Genomic DNA, 17,799 nt, shown 5'->3' with positions numbered 1-17,799 from the left:
ACTGTAAATAATAGGAGGCATATGTTAACCTTTTTTTCGCGTTTTTATCACATTTTTATAGCGAAAAAACTCGAAAAAAATGCGAAAAATCCTGAACGTGTGCACATGGCCTTAGGTAGAGAGGCCCGAGTCTCCAATCTTATCATGCTCCTGTAAAAACCCTAAGCTCTCCCCTCCTCCACCCCATGGGGCATGGGACAGAAATGAAAGGTAAATCAGACGCAAAGACTAAACAGGGATAACAGAAAACTACTATCATACAAAAGCACTAACCAACAATAGGGAGGATAATAGGGACTGGGAGGAATAATCTAAATGGGAAAAGGGACCAAGAGATAAACACATAAGTTCAACAGCAAACTGCAGAACACAACAACTGCACACAGCACAGGAAGACGAATCTCCAATAGCAAAAACAAACTCCTATTCAGCACAGCATCTCCTAAGAGCAAGGAAGCAGAGATTTCACTGGCAGGACAGAGAGGGTCTGGCCGGCCAGGTTTTAAAGGAAGAGTTAACAACCATATCAGAAGCAGCTGAAATGGAGCTCTATGTTTCTGGCCAGCAAAAAAAGGGTTGTTTACCTCTTCAGCACCAAAGGAAACCAAATTTATTTAATATTGGATCCAAACAAACAGGCTAAATGGCAGATCTGCCATTCACAATAAGCAGTCATATTCTGCCCTGAGATCCCCCAGGTTGGCGTGACACACTCGTGACAAAGACACAGGCTTGGACTGGCCCACAGGAAGGCAGGAGAATCCGCCGATGGGCCCCTGTGCAGGAGTGGGCCACCACCCTCTGATATGAGCAGTACTTGGCACAATATACTTGAATTCTTATATTATATATATTGTCACATTTTATTATTATTATACATTTTTTATAGCGCCATTTATTCCATGGTGCTTTACCTATGAAAAGTGGGCAAATATAGACAAATACAATAAACATGAGCAATAACAATGCACTATCAGGTACAGAAGGAGTGAGAGGACCCTGCCCGCGAGGGGATGGGTGAGGATACACTAGGAGAGGGAAGAGCTGGTTGTGCGGTGGTTCAGTAGGTTGAGGATCACTGTCGGAAGAGATGAGTCTTCAGGTTCTTTTTGAAGGTTTCCGTGGTGGGCGAGAGTCTGATGTGTTGGGGTAGAGAGTTCCAGAGTATGGGGGAAGCACAGGAGAAGTCCTGGATGCGGTTGTGGGAAGAAGAGAAAAGAGGGGAGTAGAGAAGGAGATCTTGTGAGGATCGGAGGTTGCATGTAGGTAAGTACCGGGAGACCATGTCACAGATGTATGGAGAAGACAGGTTGTGGATGGCTTTGTATGTCATAGTAAGGGTTTTGAACTGGAGTATCTGGACGATAGGAAGCCAGTGAAGGGATAGGGGAGAGGCTGGGGAATAGCGGGGAGACAGGTAGATTAGTCGGGCAGCAGAATGCAGGATGGATTAAAGTGGTGCCAGAGTGCTAGAGGGGAGGCCAGAGAGAAGGAGGTTGCAGTAGTCAAGGCAGGAGATGATAAGAGCGTGCACTAGTGTTTTTGTGGTTTTGTGATCAAGGAATGTGCGGATCTGGGAAATATTTTTGAGTTTGAGATTGCAGGAGGAGGCAAGGTCTTCGATACGTGGCTTGAAAGAGAGGGCATAGTCGAGGATCACCCCATGGCACCGGGCGTGTGGGACTGGGGAAAGTGATCAGCCATTGGTATTGATGGATAGGTCTGGTGGAGGGGTAGAGTGAGATGGGGAAAGATGATGAATTCTGTGTTGTCCATGTTCAGTTTTAGAAAGCAAGCAGGAAAGAAGGCTGAGATAGCAGACAGACAGTGTGGGATTTTGGTGAGTAAGAAGGTGAGGTCAGGTCCGGATAGGTAGATCTGCATGTCATCGACGTAGAGATGATACTGCAAACCGTGGGATTCTATGATCTGTCCCAGGCCGAAGGTGTAGATGGAGAAGAGTAGGGGTCCTAGAACTGAGCCTTGAGGAACACCAACAGACAAGGGGCGAGGTGAGGAGGTGGCGTGGGAGAGGGAGACACTGAATGTATGGTCTGTTAGACATGACGAGATCCAGGATAGGGCCAAGTCTGTGATGCCAAGAGATGAGAGAATCTGTAGCAGGAGGGAGTGGTCCACAGTGTCTAAGGCAGAGGAGAGGTCCAAGAGAAGGAGGACAGAGTAGTGTCGCTTGCTCTTGGCGGTTAGTAGGTCATTGATGACTTTAGTTAGAGCAGTTTCAGTTGAGTGATGGGGTCGGAAGCCAGATTGTAACTGGTCAAAGAGGGAGCAGGAGGAGAGGTGGGAGGACAGTTCAAGATGGACATACTGTTCCATTAGTTTTTAGGCATAAGGGAGAAGTGATATCGGGCGATAGCTAGACGCAGAGGATGGGTTGAGGGAGGTCTTTTTGAGGATGGATGTGATCAAGGCATGCTTGAAGGATGAGGGGAAGACACCAGTTGTGAGTGAGAGGTTGAAGAGGTGTGTTAGGGTTGGGATAAAGACTGTGGCGAGGTTAAGGATGAGGTGGGACAGGAGCGGGTTAAGGGTGCAAGTGGTGAGATGTGATCTCGACAATAGCGTGGAGAGGTGATCTTCTGTCATGCAATGTCATGACATTTGCATGTAACTGTGGCCCTGGAATTGGTTACTGGTGGGCCCTTGGCACCCCAGTCTGACACTGCAAAGACACCTTGTAGTGTAACACCCCAGGGTCCTGGTTGTTACAGTGGCATTGCTTTCTTCACGGGGAGAGTGATGTCACACTTGGAAGCGATGAAAGACCTCTTTATTGCACTACGCATCATCTTCATCTACACACGGGGAGCCCTGGGGACCTACTTCACCTGTGGGAAGTTATAACATCTAGCTGCCATAACATCACCCCAGAGGACCCCTTTAAGCAGCATTGGTCCCCACTGACCGAATACCACAGGTGACATCATGAACACAAACTTTATTCACCAATCCCCTTAAAAACCTTTTCCTTTTAATTGGGCACCCAGGGTCACGGATCGGACTGCAGCCACCGTGACATCCTCTTTAAGTACTGGACCCGGTACCGAGTACCCCACGGCCAGGGCTGCCACTAGAAATTTTGGGGCCCCATACTGGCAAAATTTTCAGGGCCCCCTTGAGACTCCACCCAGGCTCCACCCCAGCCCCGCCTCCACGCTCCACCCCTCGAACTGTCCACCGTCCCACCGCTCTCTCTTGGAAAATCTCCACTTCTCACCTATCACACATTGATCACAGATCACACATAAAGCCGGCAGCTTTTGTTTTGGCCAAAAGATTTTTTAAGCCACCAAAATGACAAGGTAGACACTTTTGGCCACAACACCATGACCAGCCCACATATTACCACCACATAGTGACTGAATACTACAATACTGATCAGTAATAAAAAACACCCCACAATACTATCACCATAAGTGCCAGTATTCACAGGAGATCTGTACTTAGTATGCAGTGTCTGTGTACAGGGAATACAGTGATCACCGGTGACATTATACACAGGAGCTCTGTATATAGTGTACAGTGTAGTGTCAGTGTATAGGTAACACACTGACTCACCAGTGACGTCTCTAGGTGAAGTCCTTCATCTTTCATCCAGAACAGATCGCCATCACTTCATCCAGCCAGGGCTCGTTTCTGCAGGGAATAACACAGTTATCTCGAGTTCCGCTTGCAGAACACATTACTTAATTTTCCCAACTTCTACATTACACCACATGAAGAAGGCAACATAGTATCACTCTACACAGTAACAGGACCGCCCCCCATTTAAAACAGTATACTCAAAAAATAAAATAAATACATCACTGCAGTAATAATATCCCTTAATTAGCCCCTATGGTAATAATATTCGCCATCCTAGCCCCCGTGTGTCTCATTCCTGTCATCAGCCATATGTTCTCGCATCCTGCCCTAATGAGTATCCATTCTGCCCCATATGATCTCCCCATCCTGCCCCATCTGTCTCCATCGTATCCATCCTGCCCCATCTGTCTCCAATCCTGCCCCCAGTGTCTCCAATCATGCCCGTATCACCATTCTGCCCCGTCTCCAATCATGCCCCCATGTCTACAATCATGCCCCCTGTGTCTCCATTCTGCCCCATCTGTTTCCAATCCTGCCCCATCTGTTTCCAATCCTGCCCATCTGTTTCCAATCCTGCCCTATCTGTCTCCAGTCCTGCCCCAGTGTCTCCAGTCATGCCGCCATGTTTTTCATCCTGCCCCCTGTGTCTCCAATCATGCCCCGTATCTCCATTCTGCCCCTGTGTCCAGCTTTCTACCCCTGTGTCCAGCTTTCTGCCCCAATGTCCAGCTTTCTGCACCAGTGTCCAGCATACTGCCCCCGTGTCCAGCATACTGCCCCCGTGTCCAGCATTCTGCCCCCGTGTCCAGCATTCTGCCCCCGTGTCCAGCATTCTGCCCCTGTGTCCAGCATACTGCCCCTGTGTCCAGCATCTCCTCTGCTCCTGTGTCCAGCATCTCCTCTGCCCCAGCGTGTCCAGCATACTGCCCCCGTTTCCAGCATACTGCCCCCATGTCCAGCATACTGCCCCCGTGTCCAGCATACTGCCCCCGTGTCCAGCATACTGCCCGTGTCCAACATACTGCCCCTGTGTCCAGCATTCTGCCCCTGTGTCCAGAATACTGCCCCTGTGTCCAGCATCTCCTCTGCCCCTGTGTCCAGCATAATGCCCCTGTGTCCAGCATCTCCTCTGCCCCAGCATGTCCAGCATTCTGCCCCTGTGTCCAGCATACTGCCCCCGTGTCCAGCATACTGCCCCCGTGTCCAGAAAACTGCCCCCGTGTCCAGCAAACTGCCCCCGTGTCCAGCAAACTGTCCCTGTGTCCAGCATTCTGCCCGTGTCCAGCATCTCTGCCCCTGTGTCCAGCTTTCTGCCCCCGTGTCCAGCATTCTGCCCCTGTGTCCAGCATCTCCTCTGCCCCTGTGTCCAGCTTTCTGCCCGTGTCCAGCATACTGCCCCTGTGTCCAGCATACTGCCCGTGTCCAGCATTCTGCCCCTGTGTCCAGCGTCTCCTCTGCCCCTGTGTCCAGCATTCTGCCCCTGTGTCCAGCATCTCCTCTGCCCCAGCGTGTCCAGCATTCTGCCCCCGTGTCCAGCATACTGCCCCCATGTCCAGCATACTGCCCCTGTGTCCAGCAAACTGCCCCCATGTCCAGCATTCTGCCCCTGTGTCCAGCATCTCCTCTGCCCCTGTGTCCAGCTTTCTGCCCCTGTGTCCAGCATTCTGCCCCCGTGTCCAGCATCTCCTCTGCCCCTGTGTCCAGCTTTCTGCCCCTTTGTCCAGCATTCTGCCCCTGTGTCAAGCAAACTGCCCCTGTGTCCAGCATACTGCCCCCATGTCCAGCATACTGCCCCCGTGTCCAGCAAACTGCCCCCGTGTCCAGCAAACTTCCCCTGTGTCCAGCATCTCCTCTGCCCCTGTGTCCAGCTTTCTGCCCCTTTGTCCAGCATTCTGCCCCTGTGTCCAGCATACTGCCTCCGTGTCCAGCATCTCCTCTGCCCCAGCGTGTCCAACATACTGCCCCGTGTCCAGCATACTGCCCCCGTGTCCAGCATTCTGCCCTCGTGTCCAGCGTCTCTGCCCGTGTCCAGCTTTCTGCCCCCGTGTCCAGCTTTCTGCCCCCGTGTCCAGCATTCTGCCCCTGTGTCCAGCATCTCCTCTGCCCCTGTGTCCAGCTTTCTGCCCCTTTGTCCAGCATTCTGCCCGTGTCCAGCATCTCCTCTGCCCCTGTGTCCAGCTTTCTGCCCCTTTGTCCAGCATTCTGCCCATGTCCAACATCTCCTCTGCCCCAGCGTGTCCAGCATTCTGCCCCCGTGTCCAGCATTCTGCCACCGTGTCCAGCATACTGCCCCGGGCCCCCTCCTCACCCCCCTGGATCGCCGCTACCAAAAAAAAAAAATTACTTCTTACCTGGCCGTGTGCTCCTGCGGCGGGAAAAGCTCACTTCCTCCACGCAGGTGAAGGACGCACTCGCCGGCGGCTGACGATGACATCAGACGCCGGCGAAGTGCGACTGCGCACTGCGGCCGCTCAAGTCTGCTGCCAGCCTCCGACTGGCTGGCAGTGGCTGTTAACTATTGACGTGCGGGCACGGGCCCGCACGTCAATAGTGTGCCGCAGTGCCTGCAGGGGGGGGCCGGTGAGCAGATTAGATGGGGCCCGATGCGGGCCCCCTCTGCCCACCGGGCCCCATACGCCAGTCATGGCTGTAATGCCCTGATGGCGGCCCTGCTCATGGCCCTGGCGGGCGCTCCAGTATCATAGTATAAAACACCTTCCAGCATAGTATGCAGCCTCCTTTTATTTCATGACTGGCTTGTACTCTGCATCTCAGGATCAGATTGTTTAGTGAATCTTCCCCTCTTTCCATTATCTTCTCTCCAACAGATCAAAAAATAAATAAAGTTTAAAGCGAAACCCCCTCCCTGTGTGGTCCGCTCACAAACACATAAACAGTAGGTTTCCATTGCGCAAACTCTGCTCCTTGTTTAGCTTCTCAGGACATGATTACAAAATACTGTGTCACGCGTGGGCAGCCATACAAATGCATATATACTTATACGATTTAACCTGTTCATTGACAGAAAGTCTAGAAATACACAAGTGATTGAAAAAACTATTTAAAAAAATGGTCAACAGTGATTAAGAAAAACTAAAAGTACATGTGAATTAGAAAATTTGTTTTTTTATTTGGGCATATTTTTTTTGGGGGGTGAAGGTAGGATTATCTAGCAAAACTTAAAATAATTTCCATAATATTAGTATTGTAGTTATAGCGGCCCATGCAGACCGGTTGTACTTGGCCTTGATTAGGTACACACACTTTCCCATGATTCATTTGGATCATTTAAAAATATACCTTAAAAACAGTTTTAACATTTATATATTACAATGATTAGATTTAAGAATTTGTTTTTATTTTAATAACCAACTTCTATATTATTCGTATTGTAGCTATGGCAGTCTGGGCAGGCCAGTGGTGTTCATCCTTGATCAGATCCATACACTCTCCTATAATTCCTATATGCCAATTCCAAAATGTAGCTAAAAAAATGGATTTTTTTCAAGTAGATATTACTATGATTAATTATTAGAATTTTTAGAAATTTTAGAAATCAACTTCTATACTATTTGTATTATAGTTATGGCGGTCCGGGCAGGTAAGTGGTATATGGCCTAGACTGGATCCACACACTCCTCCATGGTTCATTTTGGTCAGTTCCAAAGTTAGCTTAAAAATTGTATTTTCCAATCATAACACAAAAGTTAGAAAGAAGAATTTTTCGAAATTTTCAACATTCGATTTTATTTTTTTTTTGTATTTTTGCTTTTTTTAAGCAGCTGCCTGCACATGGTTAGCATCCATCACATTTGATACGCAGATAATAGCATCCCTGCACCCAAGATATTTAATATGCACTAATAGACCCACAATCTTTTGTTCCAGCCCCTCACTGAATACCTAATAGCTGGAGGGGAAAAATAAAATTGTCCGTTCTCAGTCACCGAGTGTGAAACAGTTTTTCTGTTCCATAAGGTGGATTAGTGTCACTTTTTCTATAGAGAAGTGTCACATTAAACCACTGAGAGCTGACGCTCCTTTCATGAAAATCACTGGCTATCATCACACGGGAACAAAGGACGGAGGATCATTTTAGCCAGGAGGCGTGGGAGGAGGGGCAGGAAAATGACCATGTAGCCTCTCGACATCTCACATCATGACATCAGTTTGCTCCAAGGTGAAAACAGAAACCTTGGAATTTATTCTAATGGATACAATTCCCAGTGCCTGGCCTACTAAGAGATGATCGGGATTTTAACAAGAAATTTAAAAAAAAAAAATTTGCAGAAAAAATTAATTTAATTGTACAATGCAATTTTAAAAGTTTGCAATACTTACATCCAAGAAATGGTTTCGCTTCCCAATGAAATTAGATAAAAGCTGAACTGTGGATGTATATGTGGGATTATTTCAACTGGAGTGAATAATAATAGAAAAAAATTATTAAAAAAATAATCAAAAATTGCATCATTGTTCTTTTGGATTCCACACCTAGTATAACCTAGTATGTCCAAGGAGGCAATTTTCACATGCCATATGTATGCCCACAGGTGTAAAATACCCCAAATAAATGCCAATCTTGAGTTCCTCCAGCTCCCATAGAAACCATCTTCCTTATAGGGTTAAGAATCCTGGTACTATTTTCCATTCAATCTCATCACAGATAGTTGTCAATCTGAAAAGATGAGAAGATCGGCTCCCAGTTAGATCACGATCTTATCAGTCTCAGTGCACCCTAGTGGCAGAGCATATATTAACATGCAATACAATTCATCCGAATTTAACAACTGTTCACCAACACCCTGATGTGACAATAACTTCTCCAATATTAATAGTAATACCAAGAAAAAAGGAGTTGACTTACTGAAAAATATCATTTAAGAGTCTGGTATTGGTAAGAAAATAGCTACTAAAGGGTGAGTGGTACTCGGTTTAGCACATTGGACAGATATTAAGGGGATACAGGTTTGCCCATTCTAATAACTAACCTAAATGTAATCTATTCCAGTGAAATGTTATTGTTAAGGGCCTTTTTATGTGGTTAAATGGGTTATCCAGGAGTAAATTAATTTTTTTTACTGAGGGCCTAAGAACTAACAGCAAGGTACTTGCTAACCATCTGTCTGCTCTGCCCAGCGTGGATCTCCACCAGTACAGACCAGTCACTGACCGCCCCTGCCGGTGATTCTTAAGGTACCTTCACACTGAACAAATTAACAACGATATCGCTAGCGATCCGTGACGTTGCAGCGTCCTGGATAGCGATATCGTTGTGTTTGACACGCAGCAGCGATCAGGATCCAGGATCGCTGGTCGGAGCTAGAAGGCCAGCACCTTATTTTGTCGCTGGATCTCCCGCAGACATTGCTGAGTCGGCGTGTGTGACGCCGATTCAGCGATGTCTTCACTGGTAACCAGGGTAAACATCGGGTTACTAAGCGCAGGGCCGCGCTTAGTAACCCGATATTTACCCTGGTTACCAGTGTAAATGTAAAAAAAAACAAACACTACATACTTACCTTCCGGTGTCTGTCGGGTCCCCCGGCGTCCGCTTCCCTGCACTGTGTCAGCGCCGGCCGGCTGTAAAGCACAGCACAGCGGTGACGTCACCGCTCTGCTTTACGGCTGGCGCTTACAGTGCAGGGAAGCAGAACGCTGGGGGACCCGACAGACACCGGAATGTAAGTATGTAGTGTTTGGTTTTTTTTACATTTACACTGGTAACCAGGGTAAACATCGGGTTACTAAGTGCGGCTCTGCGCTTAGTAACCCGATGTTTACCCTGGTTACCCGGGGACTTCGGCATCGTTGGTCGCTGGAGAGCTGTCTGTGTGACAGCTCCCCAGTGACCACACAACGAATTACCAACGATCACGGCCAAGTCATATCGCTGGTCGTGATCGTTGGTAAATCGTTTTGTGTAACGGTACCCTTAGACCTCCAAGGAAAAGGCCTTCAGCATCGTTGTCTAGATCGCTGCAGTGTCGCTAAATGTGACGGTACCTTTAGGCTTCCACTGATATTACATCAACAGAGCAGCGTCTTCTTTTCCACTCTACTTTGCTGATAAGGTGTGACTGCCGATGACATGCGGGGAGGCAGCTGTCACTTGGCATGATGTTGGCAGTCACACCCAATTGACAGAGCAGCAGGAAAGAAGAACAACTGCTCTGTTGATGTGGAGCAGCTGATTCGCTGGCAGGAGAAGTCAGTGACCACTCTGAGCCCATAATGTCCAAACTCTTCCCACCTCCTGTCGCCTCCAACTCAAAAATATTGCCTTCCTCAGCCCACAATCTACAAGAACTCTTGTGCTTGCCCTCATCATCTCCCGCCTCGACTACTGCAACATCCTCCTCTGTGGCCTCCCCGCTAACTTTCTTGCACCACTCCAGTCTGTCCTCAACTCTGCTGCCTGACTAATCTCTATCCTCGCTACACTACTGCTTCCCCTCTTTGCAAATCTCTTCACTGGCTCCCACTCCCTCAGCTTATCCAGTTGAAAGTATTAACACTGACCTACAAAGCCATCCATAACCCTTCTCCTCCGTATATTTCTGAACTAATCTCTCAATATCTTCCCTCACGTAATCTCCGGTCCTCCCAAGGCCTCCTTCTCTCCTCCACGCTGATTCGCTCCTCACCCAATCCAAGACTTCTTCCGAATATCCCCCATCCTCTGGAATTCCACGCCTCAACATGTCCGATTATCCACCACCCTCAGATCCTTCATACGGAACCAGAAAACCCATCTCTTCAGGAAAGCCTACAGGCTACAATAACCACTCTGCTGCCTCACCACCACCCAAGCAGCCACCTCACCACCATCAGAGCTGCTGCACCCCCGACCTTCTGTCTCTTCCCCATTATCCCTTAGAATGTAAATCCACAAGGACAGGGTCCTTTCCCCTCTGTACCAGTCTGTCATTGGAAATTCGTTCACTGTAAATGATATCTATAACTCTGCATGTAACCCCTTTCTCATGTACAGCACCATGGAATTAATGGTGCTATATAAATAAATAGTAATAAAATAATAATAATAATGGATAGAACAGGCAAATAGCTGCTATCTAGTTTTTTTGGCTCACAGTAAAAAAAAAGTATTGGATAACCACTTTAAAGCTGAACCAACCCTCACATAATCTTGCAGTGTATTAATATAGAAAAAATGGGATATTCAATGTTACGCCCAGTGGCATAAGAGCTAACCCTAGGGCACCACAGCATAATTTGGATTGCCTTACACAAAGAGTTCTGAACATGAAAAGTTTACAAAATTGTGGTTTTTACAATATGATGTCACAGGACACAGATAATGGAAACAGTAATGTCCCGGTATTTGTATAACACACACAGTGATGTCAAAATAAAAGGATACAGCTAACCATGATGTCACAGTACAAGCAAATTATGGACAGTGATGTCACTGCTCATATATAATACACAAAGTGATATCACTATACAGTTTTAATGCACACAGCGATGTTAGAATTCATGCATAAAACACAAAGTGATGTCACAGTACTTGACTAACGCTCTCTGTGATGCCACATTACATACATGATGCTCACAGTAATGGTCCAAGTACATGTGCAGACAGTGATGTCACAGTACTATATAATGCTCACAGTGATGTCACAGTAAATATACAATGCTCACAGTGATGTCACAGTACACTCCCTGACAGAAGTTATGTCGCTTATCCATGTTATGTAAATGAAAGCCTAACCTGACGCTAAATTCATCCATTGGTTGTATAAATTATTATTTTGAAAGATTAAACCCTCCGAAATGTGGTTTAGGTTAAGAAAATAAATTGGCACCAATGCAGAAATATTGATTAGTTAATGGACACAGAATGGTCAGATTTTGGCCAGACAAAAGTTTTGTCATCCACAGAAAGTAATGTGATTGTAATACTATTGTAGGAACTCTAGGATTCTGGTAGCGTGGGGCAATGAACAGACAGAGACGGGTTTCTTTAGTGCAAATAGTGTATTTGTACCACAGCAATAACACCCAAAACAATATACTGATAACCCGCAATGAATCAAGTCCCTTAACCATATAGAGCAAATCGGAAGAGTTCTTAGGCCAGAGTGCTCGGCAAGGTGAGTGTGACAGGTGACGTGGTGCAGATCCAAAACACTGTTGGTGCAGAAAGAGTCAAATCCAGGTATGTAGTAAACACAGGGAAGTACAGAACAAATCCTCAGGTTAATCCCAAGTGTGGCATGAACACGGGTAAGTCCAGAAACAAGTTCTCAAGTTGATCTCAGTTGTGGCATAAACACGGGTAAGTCCAGAACAAGTTCACATTAAAGTATTATACTGGTGTAAATTCCAGTAGCTCCCACCGGGGGGAGTAAATGAAGGAGTAAGTAGCAAAAACACAGTCCAGCAACATAGTTCCCAAAACACAGATCAAAAACAGAGTTCTTACCAGGAGGAGTGAACCAAGGGTTAAGTTCCAAAGCCAACAGACTGAGAGTGTAGCTTACATAGGCAGAGAATGTCCAGAGCCACGGGTAGAAGCACAGTAGAAAAAGCAGCTGAGCTGAAGAGGAAACGGAAGCAGAATACTCCAGCAAAGAGGCTGACACCTGAGCTGGGTTTTAAACAAATGAACAGGAAGTAGGGCACACAAAAAGAGCAAACTCCATCTTAACAAAGGGCAAAATCATTCACAAGGTGACTTGGAAAACCCGGAATACTGACAGTGATATTCAAATAAATAATACTTAAAATACAAATATATGTTGCATAACATTCGTGAATGAAGTTGTGGTGCTATTAGAATCATATTTAATATTTTGTGTGACTTCCATGAGCTTGAAGGACTGCATCCATGCGGTTCAACAATGATTCATACAATTTATTAATTAAGTCATCAGGAATAGCAAAGAATGCAGTCTTACATGCCTCCCAGAGCTCACCTAGATTCATTGGTTTTGTCTTCCAAGCTTCCTCTTTCATCCTACCCCAAACATGCTCAATGATGCTCATGTCTGGTGATTGGGCTGGCCAGTCCTTGAGCACCTTGATCTTTTTTGCCGGGAGGAGCTTTGTTGTAGAGATGGATGTATGAGATGGAGCACCATCCTGCTGCAGAATTTGACCCCTTTTATGATTTGGAATATAAGAGGTAGCTAATACTTCTTGATATTTAGGCTATTGATATTGCCTTCCACCTTGCAAATGTTTTGCACACCCCCATACTGAATGTAACCCCAGACCATGATCTTTCCATCACCAAATGTAACTGTTTTCTGGGTGTATTTTGGATCCGTACGGGCTCCAGTTGGTCTCCTGCAGTATTTGCGGCGGCTGTGCTGTAATTCTACTGAAGATTCATCAGAGAAATCCACTTTCTGCCACTTTTCTAGTATCCATCTGTTTAGCAGGCTCTGGGACTTTGCAAATGCCACACGTTTTTTTATTTGCCTTTAGTTTAGTGCTGGCTTCTGGGCACTGATTCGACCATGGAGGCCATTTCGAGACAGAATCCTACAAACTGTTCTACTTGACACAGGGACTTGAGGTGACCAGGCCTGTTGGAGCTCTGCTGCAGTGGAAGAGGGGCTTGCTTTAGATTTTCTAACCAACAAACGTTCCTCCTGAGCAGTTGTCTTGTGGGGTCTGCCAGATTTGGGCTTGTCAAACACATCTACAGTACAGTCTCTTCAAATCTCTTCAGCCTCTTGATAATCCAGGCTTTGGTCGCAGGGTGAATTTTTGGCATGTTGTCAGAGCTCAAGTTGCAGTTCAAGTGAAGGTCTAGAGTGCTGGGTTTCTTGTTATACACACACACTAATTAACCAATCATTTACTGAGCACAGGTGAGGATGTAAACTAGGATTGGGTGCATTATATGACCAGGCGACAAAACTTTTGTCTTGCCAAAATCTGACCATTCTGTGTCCATTAACTGATCAATATTTCTGCATTGATGCCAATTTATTTTCTTAACCTAAACCACGTTTTGGAGGACTTCAGCTTTCAAATGAATTATTTATACAACCAATGGATTAATTTAATATCAGGTTATAAGCTTTTATTTACATAACATGGATAAGCAACATAACTTCTGTCAGGGAGTGTACATATATAATGCTCAGAGATGTCACAGTAAATATACAATGCTCACAGTGATGTAACAGTACATATATAATGCTCACAGTGATGTCACAGTAAATATACAATGCTCACAGTGATGTCACAGTACATATATAATGCTCACAGTGATGTCACAGTAAATATACAATGCTCACAGTGATGTCACAGTACACATATAATACTCAGAGATGTCACAGTACAAGGACTTTGCACAACGTTGGAGATCAACAATTAACTAAAAAGCTTTATTATCATAGCACAAACTGCAATGAGGCCCTATAGCTTCTTCTATACCTAGTGCTATGGCTTTTGTTAGTTATTATTTCCAACATAGGTAGCTTTAGTCATTAGTCTACAACATAGAGTTATTAAATGTATTTTTCCATCCGACACTGCACCTGCCTTTGTGGTTTATCATAACTTATGAAGTTACTCTAAGTTGATTGAAATTTGGGTTCAGATGTTGAATTCTAGCTGGAAGCTGAAAATCTAACATTCATCTTTCTGAATTCTTACTGTATGCGTGAGATTTGAAGATGAAGGTGTGTGTGGTTAATAGTACATTACAAACCGAGGACAAATAGTGACATCATATCTGTCCCGTCACAAGGAATACATCTGTGAATATATTGTATGCTCTACATGAACCAGTCTGCTCGCTGCACCCTGAGGAAAAATAGTATAATTGAGCCAGGTGGATTGCAATCATGTTCATACTGCTCACATTACTCTAGTAATGCCCTCAAAGACAACAAAATAATATAAAACTTATTAATGTATAAGAATACAATTACTATAATACTGCATTTTATGCACAAGTACATTTCTACTATAATACTGCTCTTATGTACAAGAATATAACTACTAATATTGCCCGTATGTACAAGAATATAACTACTTCTAGGTGGTGGCCCGATTCTAACGCATCGGGTATGCTAGAATAGGTATGTAGTTTATTTATGAAGTTTTCAGAATAATGCAATTTATACACAGGATTCGGACTGCGCCTGTCGCTGATTGTTCGCGGTCGGGCGTGACCAATCAGTGAAGCCAGGGCCGGCTCCAGGTTTTGAGGGCCCCGAGTGAAAGAGTCTCATTGGGCCCCCCTCTTTAACACATACCGCGATTCATGATGCATAGATATAGCAGAGAATTATAGCACAGACAAGAAACATATAACACAGCCCACGTAGTATATAACACAGCCACGTAGTATATAGCACAGCCACGAAGTATATTGCCCACCCCGTGACAGACAGAAAGACAGACAGAAAGACAGACAGAAAGACAGACAGACAGAAAGACGGAAGTGACCCTTAGACAATTCTATATAGAGATAATACTGCCCTCTATGTACAAGAATATCACTACTCTAATACTGCTCATATTACATGAATATAACTACTATAATACTGCTCCCCACATACAAGAATATAGCTACTATAATACTGCTCCTATGTGCAAGAATATAACTACTATAATACTGCCCCTATGTACAAGAATATAACTACTATAATACTGCCTCCTATGTACAAGAATATAACTACTATAATACTGCTCCTATGTACAAGAATATAACTACTATAATACTGTCCCCTATGTACAAGAATATAACTACTATAATACTGCCCCATATGTACAAGAATATAACTACTATAATACTGCTCCCTATATACAAGAATATAACTAATATAATACTGCTCCTATGTACAAGAATATAAGTACTATAATACTGCCCCTATGTACAAGAATATAACTACTATAATACTGCTCCTATGTACAAGAATATAACTACTATAATACTGCCCCCTATGTACAAGAATATTACTACTATAATACTGCCCCCTATGTACAAGAATATAACTACTATAATACTCCCCCTATGTACAAGAATATAACTACTATTATACTGCTCCTATGTACAAGAATATAACTACTATTATACTGCTCCTATGTACAAGAATATAAGTACTATAATACTGCTCATCTAATATATAAAGCTGAATGTGTGTATGTATGTGTGTGTGTATGTCCGGGATTGGCATCTGAACCGTCGCAGCTACAGCCACAAAATTTTGCACAGTCACACGTCTGGACCCCGAGAGCGTCATAGGCTATGTTGTGAGGCGAAATTTTAACCCCAAGCTTTCCAATTCACCAAACAATTTTGCCCCTATCTACATAATGGGGAAAAAGTGAAAGGAAAAGTGTTGGAGGCGTCGCAGCTACAGGCACAAAATTTTGCACAGTCACACGTCTGGACCCCGAGAGCGTCAAAGCTATGTTGTGAGGTGAAATTTTAACCCCGCGCTTTCCAATTCACCAAACAATTTTGCCCCTATCTACATAATGGGGAAAAAATGAAAGGAAAAGTGTTGGAGGCAAATTAACAGCTGCCAGATGTGAACAAGGGGGACTTAAAGAGTGAGAGCGATGGCGCCAAAGAGTATATACCGTACAGTTGCTAAGGTGGGGCCCCGACATGGGATAATCACCACAACACCATGGGGATATGAACACACACAAAATGCGCCACACACTACGACGTGCTCAAACACATATACCACCCTCAGCGCACATTTCACCACACATACACCAACCTCGCCACATAAAAGTCGAAACACAAAAGTCGCCGCTTAAAACTCGCCACGCGCAAAACTCTCCACATGCAAAACTCGCCACATGCAAAACTCACCTCATGGAAAACTCGCCACACGCAAAACTTGCACACGCGGAAAAATTGCCACATGCACAAAAGTTGCAACACATGCAAAAGTTGCCTCACACAAAACTTGCACATACTCAAAAGGCACCACACATAAAACTCGCCACGCGCAAAACTCGCCATGCGCAAAACTTGCTGCACACAACTTGCTACACTAACCTGTCACATGCAACTCGACACACAAAAAGTTGCTACACGCATGTCGCCACACAAAACTCATCTCACAAAAGTCGCTACATGCATGTCGCCACACGCAACTCAACACACACAACTTGACACACAAAACTCGCCCTAAAACACACACAAGTCTGGTATTATCCTTCAAAAATAAAAATCTGATTAATAAGCAGACAAACTACAAGAGCAACAAATGTACCATATAGGAATCCGGCAGCTGTCAGTCACATGACCTGTCTATTATGTGTATGTGTGAGCTAATATATACTGCCAGGGGGTGGGCTTACTGTTGGCTGGGGATTTATCAGGCTGCCAATTTAGCTTACAAATACTGAGGTAAAAATACTGACCAAATAACGTGTGAACGAGGTCTAATACAGGAGGAGATGACATACAGATATATACTATATACAGGAGGAGATGACACACAGGATATACTATTTACAGGGGAGATGACACACAGGTATATACTATATACAGGAGGAGATGACATACAGATATATACTATATACAGGAGGAGATGACACACAGGTATATACTATTTACAGGGGAGATGACACACAGGTATATACTATATACAGGAGGAGATGACACACAGATATATACTATATACAGGAGAGATGACACACAGGTATATACTATATAGAGGAGGAGATGACATACAGGTACATACTACATACAGGAGGAGAAGACATACAGGTATATACTATATACAGGAGGAGATGACACACAGGTATATACTATATACAGGAGCAGATTACCTACAGGTATATAGTATATACAGGAGGAGATGACATACAGGTATATGCAATGTATAGGAGGAGATGACATACAGGTATATACTATATACAGGAGGAGATGACACACAGATATATACTATATATAGGTGAGATGACACACAGGTATATACTATATACAGGAGGAGATTACATACAGGTATATACTATATATAGGAGGAGATGACATACAGGTATATACTATATACAGGGGAGATGACACACAGCAGGTATATACTATATACAGGGGAGATGACATACAGGTATATACTATATACAGGAGATGACATACAGGTGTATACTATATATAAGGGAGATGACAAACATGTATATACTGAGGTGAAAATGAGAGGTGTGAGGTGAAAATGAAAAGGTGTGAGTGCAAAATGAGAG

General features: G+C 44.7%; 1 long non-coding RNA gene across 2 annotated transcripts in view; it reads left to right on the top strand.

The window, feature by feature from the left end:
• LOC143769202 (uncharacterized) overlaps positions 1-17,799 on the top strand; it is a 117,838-nt gene that overhangs the window by 98,406 nt on the left and 1,633 nt on the right. The window lies entirely within an intron of this gene.

The sequence above is a fragment of the Ranitomeya variabilis genome, chromosome 4 (genome assembly GCF_051348905.1).
Source record: "Ranitomeya variabilis isolate aRanVar5 chromosome 4, aRanVar5.hap1, whole genome shotgun sequence".
Taxonomy (NCBI): Eukaryota; Metazoa; Chordata; class Amphibia; order Anura; family Dendrobatidae; genus Ranitomeya; species Ranitomeya variabilis.
Note: the sequence above shows the minus strand (reverse complement) of the source record. Positions and strands in the feature narration are given on the sequence as shown.